Source organism: Perca flavescens, chromosome 24 (genome assembly GCF_004354835.1).
Source record: "Perca flavescens isolate YP-PL-M2 chromosome 24, PFLA_1.0, whole genome shotgun sequence".
Taxonomy (NCBI): domain Eukaryota; kingdom Metazoa; phylum Chordata; class Actinopteri; order Perciformes; family Percidae; genus Perca; species Perca flavescens.
In genome coordinates, this window is record NC_041354.1 from 3,030,465 (window position 1) to 3,046,005 (window position 15,541).

Below are 15,541 nucleotides of genomic sequence, written 5' to 3' on the forward strand. Positions count from 1 at the left end.
GTTCCTCTTCTTCACTCCTTCTTCCTTAACCTCCCTCCTCCTCTTCCTCTTTCCTCTTCTCTCCTTCCTCCTTAACCTTCCTCCTCTCTCCTCTTCTCTCCTTCCTCCTTAACCTTCCTCCTCTCTCCTCTTCTCTTTTAATTCCTTAACCTCCCTCTTCCTTCTCTCTCCTCTTCTCTCCTCCTTCCTTAACCTCCCTCTTCCTTCTCTCTCCTCTTCTCTCCTTCCTCCTTAACCTTCCTCCTCTCTCCTCTTCACTCCTTCCTTAACCTCCCTCTTCCTTCTCTCTCCTCTTCTCTCCTTCTTCCTTAACCTCCCTCTTCCTTCTCTCTCCTCTTCTCTCCTTCCTCCTTAACCTTCCTCCTCTCTCCTCTTCACTCCTTCTTCCTTAACCTCCCTCTTCCTTCTCTCTCCTCTTCTCTCCTTCTTCCTTAACCTCCCTCTTCCTCCTCTCTCCTTTTCACTACTTCTTCCTCCTCCTCTCTCCTCTCCTCTCCACTCATTCTTCCTTAACCCCGTCCTCTTCTCTCCTTCTTCCTTAACTTCCCTCTCCTTCCTCTCTCCTCTTCGCTCCTTCTTCCTTAACCTCCCTCCTCTTCTCTCCTCTTCGCTCCTTTTTCCTTAACATTTCTCCTCCTCCTCTACTTCCTCTCCTCCCTTCTCAGTTTCAACACCTCATTATATTTTACACCTTCCTCCCTCTTTTTATCCTTCTATTAAACCTTGTCTCTCCTCCTCCATCCTCCTCCTCCTTCTCCTCCTCCATCCTCCTCCTCCTTCTCCATCCAAGGTGATTTAAGTCGAGGAAAAACAAATCTTGGCGGGACGAACAGCTTGCTGACCTGTCAAAGCGAACAGAACTGTGGCAAAGGATTGAAAATCTAAATCTGCATTAGAGGCTTTTGTGGGGCCTGAGGCAACTCGCTCTCGCACGAAGGGGTCTTTATCACACACACACACACACACACACACACACACACACACACACACACACACACACACACACACACACACACACACACACACACACACACACACACACACACACACACACACACACACACACACACTTAAAACCTACACAAAGTCAATACAATGTCAATGTCGGCAGCAGCCCCTTTAACATGTTGCACTTGGTTTCAGATGGATTTCCACTCAGCTGATCTCAGTTCAGTGTGATCTTAAATACAATTTGCATCCAACTCAAAGCTTTTCATTAAGAGTTAACATCTTGCAAGATTCGGTGACACAGATAAGGATGAACACACTTTCAGAGGCAACTTTACTCTGACTTTAGTCTCATTGTTTTGGGGTTAGACCGCAAATTATGACTTTAACCGAAAACTATGACTTTGATCTTGATGATTTCAACCCTAAATTAAGATTTTAATATGATAATATTACTGTAATATTGTGATTTTTAAAACCAAATTGTGACTTTAACTCCTAAGAATGACTTTAATTTCATGATTTAAACCACAAATTAATACTTGAGCCCAATATTATGACATCAATCTTATGATTTGAAACAATGATCCAAACATAGGACTTAAATTGTAAGATTTGTGACTTTAATCTAAATGTACAACTTTATTATTAAGATATATGACACAAAAAAAACTGAAATCCAAAAAATATTGCTCAAATTTTATGGTTTAAACTCAGAATCATGACTTTAATCTGAAAATGTAACTTCATTTTATGAACTTAAACTAAAATTGTCACTTTAAACCTAAATATGCCTTTAACTTCATGACATATGACAAACATATGACTTTAATCATGTGATTTGAACCCAAAGATGTTACTTTAACCTAAATGTATGACTTATATCTTATCATATATGATAAAAAAAACCAAATTCTGACTTAAATCCAAAAATATGACCTTAATTTTATGGCTTAACACCAAAATCATGACTGTAATCCGAAATTATGACTTAAATCCTCTGATTTAAACCAAAATAGTGATTTTAAATCCAGAATGTGACTTTAATTTTATTATTTAAACCCCAAATGATGTGTCAAATCCAAATTTAACACCCCAATTGCATGGTTTAACCCCAAAATTGTGACTTTAACCCACAATTAGGACTTAATCTTTTTTGAATTAGTATTATTTATTTATGTCTCCCTAATGGTTGAACAGGAGAACATATTAGGGAAACTTTGCCATCCTGAATGTATGCATCCGTCCCTGTCCTGCAGCTGCAGAGGTAGAAGGTTAAACACAGACGGGTTTAATGGTGTCTGCATGATTTGTTTGTTGTTTGTTTGCTTGTGCCGGTTGTTGTCATATGTGAAAGCATACGGCGGGCTGAAGACGGATAATCCTTCCTACGGTTACAGTAATGCGCTGGCACAGATTGCCGCACAGTCTACCATCAATAGATCATGGTTTTACAGGGAGGTGTGTTGAGGTGCATTCTGGGAATATTTCTAGCTTGAGGCAGCTGGAAGTGATTGCGCCATTGACCAACTAAAACCTGGTCTAAAGTCAATAACGCAGCATTTCATTGTTATTTTAACAGAGCATTAGTAACATGCTCCTAGGCTTGTGCACAGCGCGTGCACACTATGCTTGTTACACACACAGGGACGCACAATACACACACACACACACACACACACACACACACACACACACACACACACACACACACACACACACACACACACACACAGGGACGCACAGCAGCACACACACATGCAGAAGATTACAAATAATAATATTAGGGTGCAAATCCTCCATCATAACAGCAATGCTCCAAGGTCCAAATGCGCCTGGCTTTTAAAGGGAATGGGAGCTGATCTCTGATTGGTTGATTGCATGTTACGCCCAAAACACACCTCTGATTAATGAAGACACTAAGTACAACCCTTTAGGACCAGGCACCCGGCACACAGAGCCTTTTTACCACCGTCAAACTAGCAAAAGTGGATTTGGACACACCCTAAACACACCTGCACCGTGCGCTTAGATCGTTAAAATAGGGCCCAAGATGTCACTTTAAGAGGAAAAAAAGTTGGAAAATGTATGCAAATTGGGAAACTGCTAAAATGATTGTTACTGATTTTGTGTGAGGGGTGCATGGGTAATAGGCATGTGGTTTTGAATTGTAAATTGGTTTAGTGTTTTTTTGATTTGATATTATGTATGTATGTATGTATGTATGTATGTATGTATGTAAGTTCCGACATAGTATTTTGTTCTCCATGTCCCCTAGGGGGCTGAGTAGGATGGCCAGGTCAGAGCAGGCTTTGTGACGAGCACGTCTCCTTGCAAAGAGTATTCTCTTAAGATGTCTTTCGCTTGTGTGAAACCCAAGCGCTCCAGTGTTAGGGTTTCCATGTTACCGAACTGAACTGGAGGTACATTGAAAAACACGGAAGTACTAGGTGAAAACTTTGCAAGATCTTGCAAACTTACTTTAATTGATTACTATTGTATAAAACCAGCCTCTGCCTCTTGTGTATTTTGGGGACATTTTTCATCGATAAAATGAACAAACAGATGACCTCACTGAAGTAGTGACTGTTAAACCCCAGAGTGTATAAAAGTATGAGATACCGGACCAACAGGGACTGGGGTCTGCAGTCATATGGCTGCGGGACCCCACCCGGGGAATTAATTAAAGTGAGGCGGTCCTGCTGATCAAATCAGACGCTTCTTACCAGATTAATAGCTGCAACATTAAGCCATTAAAATCTCATCACAGAGTAATCATCTATCAGCGAGTCTATCAAGGAATTCATCCATTCATCAAGACCAGCTAAGTCCTGATTAGCATTAGCGCTCTCCTGATGACAGTCTGCCAAGACCAAACCACAGAGAAAAAACAACACATTTAATATTAAAGGTTACGTTACGTTACATTTATAATAACCTGATGTAGTTTTGTTCTCGGTGTATTCTGCGAGTCCAATTATCTGCCAATCCTTGATATATCTTGTATTCTTTTTATGTATTTAATCATTTAGAATAAGAGATACTTTCCAAACAGTGATGTTCGCAGAAATTACTTAGTGTCTTCATTAATCATTGGTGTGTTTTGGGCATAACATGCAATAAACCAATCAGAATGTCTGTACCTTGGTGCTATTATGATGGAGGATTTGTACCGTAATATTTTTATTTGTAATCTTCTGCATGTGTGTGTGTGTGTGTGTGCTGCTGTGTGTCCTTGTGTGTGTAACAAGCATAGTGTGCGCGCAATGTGCACGAGCCAATAGGAGCATGTTACTAATGCTCTGTTAAAATAACAATGAAATGCTGCGTTAGTGACTTTAGACCAGGTTTTTGTTGGTCAATGACGCGACCACTTCCCGCTGCCTCAAGATAGCAATAAGCCCGGAATGCACCTGAACACACCTCCCTGTAAGACCAGCACACCCAGAATGCACCTGAACACACCTCACTGTAAGACCAGCACACCCAGAATGCACCTGAACACACCTCACTGTAAGACCAGCATGCCCAGAATGCACCTGAACACACCTCCCTGTAAGACCAGCATGCCCAGAATGCACCTGAACACACCTCCCTGTAAGACCAGCACGCCCAGAATGCACCTGAACACACCTCCCTGTAAGACCAGCACACCCATGGGCCACAGATGGGCGCAGGTGCACTTGCTATTTAAACGACGCGGGCGCTGGACAGGAAATGAACCACTGCATCGGTCGTAAACTAGCAAAGACACTTGGCGCCGTTTTTTGCGCTGCGCTACGCTGGGTGCAAGATAGGGCCCTTTGACTTATTTGAACCTTTGACTTACAGAAATTAAAACTTTGACTGGCATCTAATAAACGTTTCACTTTTGCAAGTACTGAATCTTTAACTGTGGCATTGAGCGAGTGGATCATTGCAGGAAATGAGTTTTTGTCCTCCTTTCTCATTCTTTTTTCTTCTTCCAGAAACAGCTTTTAATCTATCGTTCTGCATTAAAAGAAGACATGAAGCCCTGAGCATGGAGTCCTGTTCCACGTCACTAGTTATCGAGGGGATGTGGGTGGGAGGTGAGTGGCTGCCAGAGCCACAAAACACACCTTACAGTCACTTTTGTTTGGCTTTGATCTGAGATTACTTTCATAGTCGTGAAGAATGCACAAGGAAAATATCTCACTGTACATCTCTGCAGTTCCCTTCCGCTCTTTTTCTTAACCTACAGTTCAACTGTAGCCGGCTTTGTTCATTCTGAAAACCAACGTGAAACACAATTGAAAAGTTGGCAACAGCACGGCAGACACATAGTAACTCAATCTGGACTGGCTGCTTTAAACTCAATCTTAGGCAAGGTGGCTTTTGTAAACCGTCAGACAATGGAGAGCTCTGTTGAAGGCACAGAGGTTGATTTTCACCTTTTAAGTGCAGACACCAGATACCTGCCTTTTCACCTTGTTTAGTGTGAGGACAAACTTGCTTTCTCAAGGCCTTTTTAAACATGAGCAGAGGATGAAACATGACACAGGGTCAGCGAGCGCGCTCCACTCATAGCTCCCAAAATATATCAATCGTTCAAGAATTTCTCAGCCGATATTTCTTCTGTGTGTGTGTGTGTGTGTGTGTGTGTGTGTGTGTGTGTGTGTGTGTGTGTGTGTGTGTGTGTGTGTGTGTGTGTGTGTGTGTGAAGTTCTTCAAAAGCAGATTAGGACTTTATGGATGTCAAACATGTCCAACCCTGTAATTTGATCATCAGCGTAAAAACATGCCGAGCTCTCCGCACGACGCTTCAGATGTGGCTCAGATGCAACTGGTGTAACCACAAAGCCATGGGATTAAAACGCCACTTTAACCCACTTGTGCACTTCAAAAAGTGTCTGTCTTAAGTAATTTCAGCTTTTATTTTGTCTTTTTGTGGCTGTTTCCTGACAGAAAGAGGCACCAAGAGATCTGAACCCTTAATGTTCGCCCCTTTGAGCCAAACAAGACCTCAGACCACCGGAAGATATTTTTTAAACAGAAGAAATATTACACTTGACACTAAAATGCAAGACTACTTAAAGCACTTCACAGATTTCTCATAAAGCACTTCATTAGAGAGCTTTCTTGGTGCACAGATCTACAAAATAAAAAGCCCCTTTTGAAATACTGAGTTATGTTTTAAAGCGAGACTTTTCTGCAGTGTGACCTCTTCCTCTCCTGGCAGCTACAAATGAAAGACATAAGTGATGCGTACATAAACGTCAAGAGATTTCAGAAGACAGCATCTTCAAAGACCTCCTTAACTTTTCATCAAGCCTCCCCTCTTTATTCTAAATCCTTTACAATAACACACACAGTAAACTGCAGATCAGTCAAACAGGGATTTTCTCTACGACAGGACACTCGATAGTAGAGCCGACAAAAGCAGTTAACCTAAAAAAAAAATATTTTCGCAGGTTTGCAGGTTGTCTGAAGGAAAGGAGGCCCTGTGACATGTGAGAAAGGCAGCGGGCATCAAGTCCTGAGCAGCTGCAAGTGGGGAGAGCAGACCTCCATCAAAGTGTGCATCTGGACAAAGACGTCTTACAGCTTACGTTACATCCTTCAGTGTCATGGGCAAGACTACCATCCCTCTGCTTAGTTGGCAACCCCAAGAAAAGAGTCAGAAGAAAGAAAGGGAACTAATCTTTTGATGCCTGTATTATTTCAAAGTCACCATATATTTCATTAGGATAAAGTGTGTTTTTTCAATCATATAACTGGTCCTTTCACTGAGCAGTTAAACAAAAAACAAAGTCATAAATGAATAAGTGACAAACTACTACAACTTTAGAATAATCCCAGAATATAGAAAGACTGCATAGGATTTAGGAAAAGAGGAATTAGTGCTTGAAGAAAAGGTAGAAAGCTGAAAAGAGCAGCACAGCAGCTACTATACGGACCATGTGTTAACATTGTTTTGTCAACTGCTCTTTCCAAAGTCAAGAATGAACTTTAAATCTAAACGTTAAAGCCAAAATTAACGACAAGTCCCCAAAGGGCTCAGAAAAGATCGTGTGATTGAAAGTTTCAGAACAGCTAGTGACATTAGACATTACACTGAGATGTCAAGCAGGAAAATAAAATACTCTGATTCATGTGGCACCTTGTCCTGTTTTATAAAAGTGTGTTTTATAATTAAAATGGAGTTCAAATGAGGTGAGATGCAAGGTAGAAGCAGAAGAATCCTCTGTACTCTGCAGTGAATGATCACACATCCCAAATCTTAATTTTTCTTGCTTTGCCCCCAGTTTTTCTCCACACATGGTCCCTCCTGCCGTGTACGTTGAAGCATTTTTAGGCCCAGCTCCCCTGTTAAAAGCCCTTCATGAATAAATGTAAGTTACTGTAAGTTCACTGAGAGTCAGCGGCAGAGTGTGGCGACCCCGGCTGACATCCTGAGCTTTCCCTCTGGCCTCTGGAAGAAAAAACATCAGTCTGTATTTACAGCTGATTGACAACGTGTTAACAAAGCTCATCCTTTAATTCAGAGAGGTGCGGAGAGGCTTAGCTCATTATGGTTAACGAGCAGAGGAGAGTACACTGAGGATGTTTAGATGAAGACCAGATTTGAGGACAGAGGCACTATAGCAACACAATGTTGCATCAAGAGATGCTGCGTCCCGAGTGCAGCGGTGTCTGTGACGGGTTAGTGGGACTAACGGCGTGGTGCTAATCAGCTTTATTCGCGCCACTAAAACCAATCTGTGGGGATCAGACGTGCCAGCTGTCTGCACGACAGGACGATTATTGCAGGGTTTCATATCAGAGGAGTTATAATGCGCAGCTGAATCATTCCTAACTAGTGCTGCAGGGATCTCCTGCAGCAAGCGGCACACAGTGGTCCAGAGGCCCGGCCCGTTTGGTGGAATTAAAGGGGAAGGTGAGTCGTCTGATCGGAGTAAAGCGGGACTCTGATGATGCTGCTGCTGTAATCTGTTGGCGGATTAAACGATTCATTAGCTGATTAGCGTAAATCGATTAACAGCGCAAATGAAAACAAAAGGGAGGCCGTCGGGGGGAGGAAACTGAATGGGGAAAAACACAAACAACTTGTACACCAGCTTAACCTAGATCCTGCTTCGTCAGGGGTCGCTTTAGACCAATGAAAGATGTTCTGTATGCTTTATCATCTCCCAGATGAAGGGACGAAGCTTGACAGATCGAGAACACAACTTAATTTCCCACCAAAACAAAATTAAATTAGACCCACGTCTTTAAAGAATGGTATTATGCTTTAAATCCATGAGATAAATGCCTTTCCAAACTTGGTTTCAGGCTGGTTGTTTGCAGCTGCTACCGCAGCCACAGGGCAGCCTCCAAACGACAGGACAACAAAGTCAAAATACCTCAGATGTCTTTGATGTCGCCAAAAGCCCTCATGTTCTCTCCATGTTCAGACATGGCTTCATCCAACACCGCAGCACAGAACCGCACGCCAGCCAGCGACGTGCAAACCCCCTCTGAACATTCGCTAATGACTGCCATACAGAGCTGCGGTGGCCAAATGGGGGTTCAGACGGAGTTCAAGCCCCACGTTCGCCACATGTTCGAAGCATGAACCACCAAAACCATCATCAAAAGTCCGCTGTGTGTGCGACCACATGTGTCCTGGATGGCCTCGGATTTAAAGAGCGGTCTCGTCTCAGTCTGTCCGTGGAGACAAACCACTGTGTGACTGAACTCTTACTCCCTTTCAACCCTCCTGTTCTACTTTTCTGCTCTAAAACTAGGGCTGTCAAAATGAACAAGATATTTACTAGTTAACGCAAATTCCTTTTAACGGCACACATTTATTTGACACGCGGTTAACACGCACCTTCTGTGATTTGGGCCTCGGGCCACAGTCTAGTTTGGGAAATCAGGAAAACACGCACGTGTGCTGAAGGTGTTCCTGAAGAACAGGATCTGTGATGCTGTCAGCTAACACTGAGCACGCCAAGAGGAAGACGGTGAACGTCATGGATGTGATGTACGCTCTCAAGAGGCAGGGCCGCACCTTGTACGACTTTGAGGGCTAAACCTGATCCTGAATCACAAATAAAAGGCTCTTTGGGCACCCAGATAACTCAGTTGGTAGAGCGGGCGCCCATATATAGAGGTTTACTCCTTGACGCAGCGGGCCCATGTTTGACTCTGACCTGCGGCCCTTTGCTGCATGTCATTCCCCCTCTCTCTCCTCTTTCATGTCTTGTCCTGTCAAAAATAAAAAAAGGCCAAAAATGCTTCAAAAAACAACTAATAAAAGGCTCTTTTAAGAGCCACACACTTCATCTAAAGAGAGACTTCCCTTTCTGAGGAACAGGCTTTATTACTTACATTATTAACTAAATCAATGATCATTAAAAAGAGCTTAAGACCCACAAACATCCAAGTGGAGTTTCAAAGCCCTTCCAGATGGTTCTCCCCACAAGACTAAAGTTATGCATGAACTGTTGATGTGAACTGAGTAACCACCGGTGTACGTCTAGTCTCAAACACCACCTGAGCATTAAAAACAAAAAAATATCCCTTTTAAAGTACATTTAGAACTGTGTGATTATTTTATGATTGCTATGGACAATCGTGCAATTAATCGCAAATATTTGAATCCATCGACAACCCTATCTTAATCACAAAACCCTGAAAGCGTGTGACAGACAGAGACGTGAAGAACGTGGCAAACGTCACATTAGATCCACGATCAACGCAAATCACAGTATTTAGTATCAGAAGAGTAGAAACAGCTGCGGAAAGGGTTCAAAACCCTGGGATGGGGATCTCGTAGGACCTGCAGGCTTCCCATAAAAATGGAAGATTATTGCATGCTGGAACAGGAAGCGTTTCCATATGAGGTCGTGACATGTGGTCATTTGGTGAATATAAATCCAAGAATCAGTCAAACTGGAGCTGAATCTCTACAAATATTATCATATGTTACATTTTTTGTTTGAGTTTTGTCCAACGTTGACTCAGAGGACACTCCGTATTAATAATATAAACCAGATCTAGAATGCACACATACATATTTTAATGTCCCACAAAGAGTGCAAAAACAAAAACACAGTGTGTGAATAATAATGCAACCTAGAGAATCAAAGTGAGGACTAATTCAATCCATCTGGTCCTGTTTTCCAAATTCCTGAGTCACACACTTCGAACAATCTGTACAGAAAGGTATTTCAGGGTTACAGGAGCTCAGCGTAGTGTGTTCAAAACTCTATCCGCACTTATTCTGGATCACTGGAAGTACATTTCCAGGATAATTGCCAGACAGACGGTGCGATTTCCTTCCGTTTCCACTCTCTGTGTGTCGCCGTTCTCAAACTCCGCTCGCTACGGTAAACAACAAACTTCGAGCTAGCAAGCTACACGCTGAAAATGTCAAGTTTGGAAGAAACTTTTGGATCGTGCATCAAGGCAAGAGGATGGATACCCGACGGGCCGGGCCGGGTTTGGACAGATATTTAGAAATGATGTTCGGGTTTGGATCGGGCTCGGTCACATCAGCGCGATATCATTGGGCCTCTTGTGCGCGCCTGTGTTAACGTGCGCTTGTTGCCCCGTGTGCGCTGATGCACTCATCTGTTTTTTTAAATGCCTTCCTACAGATGCTTTATAAAAGCTTTCCACACAAACAAACGTACATGTGTCGGGCTCGGACATAAATATCTTAATGCCTGTTGGGCTCGGGTCGGGCTCGGACAGAAAAATGTGGCCCGATCCGCACTGTAATCAAGTCAGACCTGTTTGGTTCTTTCAGGGAAATATTGTAAAGATTTACAAAGAATATGTTTAGGTCATTTCCTCTCTAACTGGGACGTTTTGGGGCCGATTGGTGGGATTGCTGTGGACAAAGTACACTCAGAGATACACTGGTAAGAGCCAATGAGGTTTAACCATGTATCAGCTCATTTAAATAGCTCACGTTACTGTATTGTTTCAACAGTTAACTTCATTTAATATTGTATGTGGCGTTTTCTTTTGCAAGGTGCAAATGTTCCACCAAAAACAAGTTCCTTCCTGAGACTATTTAGTCATTTTTTATGTTCTAGTTTCTTCTCTCCTCTGTGACAGTAAACTGAATATCTTTGAGTGTTGGCCTTAACAAGACATTTGAGGACGTCATCTTGGGCTTTTGGGAAACACTAATCCACATTTTTCACAGTTTTCAGACATTTTAGAGACCAAACAACTAATCCATTAATCCAGAAAATAATCCACAGATTAATCAACAATGAAAATAATCGTTTTTTTCTGTTTAGTTCAGACGAGGTGAAGTGTGAGACCAAGGAGATCCAGTTTGTCTGCTGTTAGCCACACAGCTGTGCTCTGTTAGCGTCCGCTGTGGTTTCTCTCCTCCACACAAAAGGCAGCAAATTAAAGCATCATCTGCACTCTCACACAGACTCCATCCTGTGTTGTTTTTTGCGTTTCCTGACTCTCGATGCTCAGATGTGTTTCAAACGCCGCTCTGAACAATGTGCACTACACATGCAAACAGAATTTGAGTTGTTGTACATGAAGTAAGCGTGAGGATGGACAAAAAACGTAGAAAAGCAAAACGGTGATGATGGATACAGTGTGTGCATCTACCTCCCTTCTCTGCAGGGGATTCAGCGTGGTGCTTAACGGCACTTCTGCAGCACAGATGGTTTCTGCTTGTTTTTAGCTTTGTTTTTCCTGCATGCTGGTTAGATCTTTCGGTAACACCTTACTTGAAGGTATTGACATAATCGTGACATGACGGTGGCATAGCTATTTACGTTTTGACTACTTTTTGTCATGGCAAGTTGACATTGTTTGGGTTGTCTTGATTATGACAAGTTGACATTAATCAAAGTGAAATTACCAGAAGATGTCTTGGTCATGACAAGTTGACATTACCCAGGATGACATTACCAGAGGATGACTTTGTCATGACAACTTGACATAATGGCATCCTGTTTAATGTCAAGTTGTCTTAATAAGGACACTCCAAAGAAATGTAATGTCAAGTTGTCGTGACCAAGAACACTTCTGGTAATGTCACTTTGATTAATGTCAACTTGTCATAATCAAGACAACCCAAACAATGTCAACTTGTCACGACAAAATCCGAATGATACCTAATGTGTCATGTCATAGTTATGATAGTGTCATGTCACGGTTATGTCGATACCTTCAAATAAAGTGTTACCGATCTATCTCACATTCTTTTTGTATCAAATCAAAAAAGAAGAAATCTACACTTTTTCACTGTGGATAAAAGTGTGTTTCGACACTAAAGCTGATACATGAACCAGACCAGATCCGACAGCAAGTTGAAAAAGTAAAGATGCTCTACTGAGGTGGAGCAGTTGGTGCACTGATGAAGTAATTTCCTTTTTTGATAATGTAATCTAAACACATTCTCACTCCCATCTCGTAAAATACGGACGCTTGGTCAGGTGCCTTTGTCGTTGTTATTGACACTAAAAGTCTCCTTTAACTAAACGTGTTTGGTCGGGACTATTGCCGTCCCTTTTCACGCAGGTATGTTAAGGAAACGTTTATGGGTGGGCTTACGTTTCCGTGACTCGAAGGAATATCAGGCCGATTAAAGAAGTAAGTTCAGACGCTGAAAGCGAGTTCGGAGCGAGTTGGTAATCTTGATGATAAAAAACACTCCTCGATTAGCATCTGTTGAGATTCAAATTGAATTTAAAAATGTGTAAATGTTCATGTCAGCCAACTCAACATCTGACAACAAACATTTCAGTTCATTTAAGCTGATGACCTGCAAGAGAGACAAACAGCACCACTGCGTTGCACCACTGCGTTGCAACACCATTGTGACGCACTGAAAATGTAACCAGCTGCTTGAGCAACGCAGCCGATGACACATTTACTGTAAGCTGGCATCCGGACTCGTAGAAATATGCTCAGTCACCGTCATCTCACTGCAGTGACACATCAAATTTATCACGATATGAGGAAGAAACGCTGAATCTCAACCGGTTACTTAATTTACAAACTTCTCCTGTAATGACGCAAGACATGAAACAAACAAATAATAATGAGCTTCACATCCTGTTATATATTTGGAGATATTATAACTGCTGCATGCTGACAGCCGGGATTAACTGGACATTTATAAAGTACAATATTTAGGCTCAATTACTGATATAAAAATATCTTTTTCTTAATAAACTCAGCTGCAAAATGTTTGCAGAAGCAGTGTGAGATACGGGCTGAACAAGGTGCATTATGGACATAATTCATCTTTATTGAACTTTAAACGCTCACTGTTCTGGGACTCGAGCAGCACAACGTTGACAGACTGCCAGAACTATGAATGTTATGTGAAATGATTGATTACACTCTTATCTTTTTGCTTATTGTAGTCATTTATAAACTTCTATTTAAAAAAAAACACAATTTGAGTGTTTCTGACGAGCAGATTGTTGTCTCCTCGTGAGAATAACAAGTGCTGTCTCTCGGAGAAAAACATGGAAGTAGCATAATGTTCTTATATCAAACAAAACGTCTTAAGGCCCTGACACACCAACTCAACATCCGACCGTAGGCAGAAAAGGCAGTCGGGCTGATCAGTCGGCTCCCTGAGGTCCAAAAAGTGCCTCAGAACACACCGAAGCAACACCGACTTGAGCGTACGTTCTGTGCGTGTTCGAGACGTAATATCTCTCCATAACAGCAGGTGGCGCTAATCTGTGAAATGACTGGAAACTGGAAAAATGAGGGAACATCTCTGTAGACCTTGTAAACACAAAGCAAGCTGTCGTCAGTCACTGTTTCCAGTAGTCAAGAAGGATCGTTGCTGTCATTACTCGCTGAACGGAAGAGAATACAATGGCTGGTAATAAGAAGATACTGGCGGTGTCAGCTCCGGTTTTCTCGTGCACTGATTCGCTAGTCAAGGGCTAGCACTCCACCAATCAGATTGGTCATTGAGTCCGACTCCCCACCGGCTGATTCAACAAGTCAAATCGGCCCAAATGAACGCCGACGGCACAGAACACACCGAACAGACTCAGATGGCCGATAATCGGGTTGGTGTGTCAGCGCCTTTACAGGAAGGAGGTTCACTGTCTGTATCTCTTTTAACCAACCTAGATACCAATCACCTTTGAAGATGCCGAAAACATGATGGATTTTGTAGTTTAGTTCGGACAACTTTCTGCAACACCTTCAAATCAAAGCAGAACTTAATACTACATTTAGATCCAAATGCATCGCAAGATTGCAAGTCTTTAACAATCTCAATGTTAGATCTAATATTTGTTTATAATATATCAAATATAATACTTTAACTTTCAGAGTTATTCTCTACTGCTTCTTCCTTCCTTCCTTCCTTCCTTCCTTCCTTCCTTCCTCCACACCTCCTCGTTCTCACCTTCCTCCCTCTGTTATCCTTTCTCCTTGTCTCTTTCTCCCCCGTCCTCCCCCCTTCTCTTCTTCCTCTCCACCCCCCTCCCCTCCCTCTGTACCAGATGGACACACAGTGCCCCCCCCTCCTCTCCGCTCCTCTCTATCTGCATTGTCTCACTGGACTCTTTAGACAGATAAGCCGGGCGGATTTCTACGCACGCCAACCTCGTGAACTTGACCTCTGGACGAATTCATCAAAGGAAAAGCCCCCCCCCCCCCTGCCCCTCCCCTCCCTACTATCACCCAATCTTCCCCTTCCTCCCCCTGCTTGTTTTGTTTTCTTTTTACAGTAATTGCTGTGCTGATTATATCCTATTGATTTGACCAATTATTAATTAAAATGAATTATTAATTGTTTTTTTCTATTTACTTTACCAGAAAAGTCAAAATTAGTTAGTTAGTTTGTGTAATTGTGTGACTTTGGGGATTTTAAAGTGATGGTTCGGAGTAATTTCACCCTAGGGTCCTTTGCACCATGACCTCGAGCCAGACAACCCCCCCAGAAGCTTTTTTCACCTGGGTCGAACATTGGGAGAGTTAGCGTAGAGTAGCGTTATCAGATGAATAGCTTAGTGCAGGGGCTAATGGATCCAGTGATGTATCTGGTAAATGACCCCACTAATAATGCCCAAAATGATACCAACCTTCTACAGTAGTACAAATAGGTTATGCACTCATAAAACGATGGATTGGAAAGTTTTTAAGTACACCAGAAGTTTATGTAAATAACACTTGCCTGCTGGCTTCTGCTCTCTGCTGCTACCGGGAAGTAAGACAAGTGCTTAGGGACCGTCTACAAATTACAACACCGAAAAGAGATACAACAAAACTAGCGCTGTAGTATAACTAGCAGGAGACAAGTTATAATTGAGGTAAGTTTGGAGACATTACCTTATTTAGTCATTAAATTAATAAATATTTAATAATATATTATCACTTTAAGAGTTAGAAACTAACAAAACTAACCGATGGAGGCAGCAGTAGAGCAGCAAGTCCCCGTCTTCCGTGACGTAAAATCACTGTTTTTGTCAAAGGAGTGGTGAATTGTTTCTTACGATATAGTACGAAAATTTAGAAAACTATTGTTGTTGTTGCCCCATAAAAGTACAACAGTGTCTTAATTATGTCCTGCTCTGATTGTTATAATTATACCGAGCTTATAATAAACCTTAGGATGCCTTTGGGCATC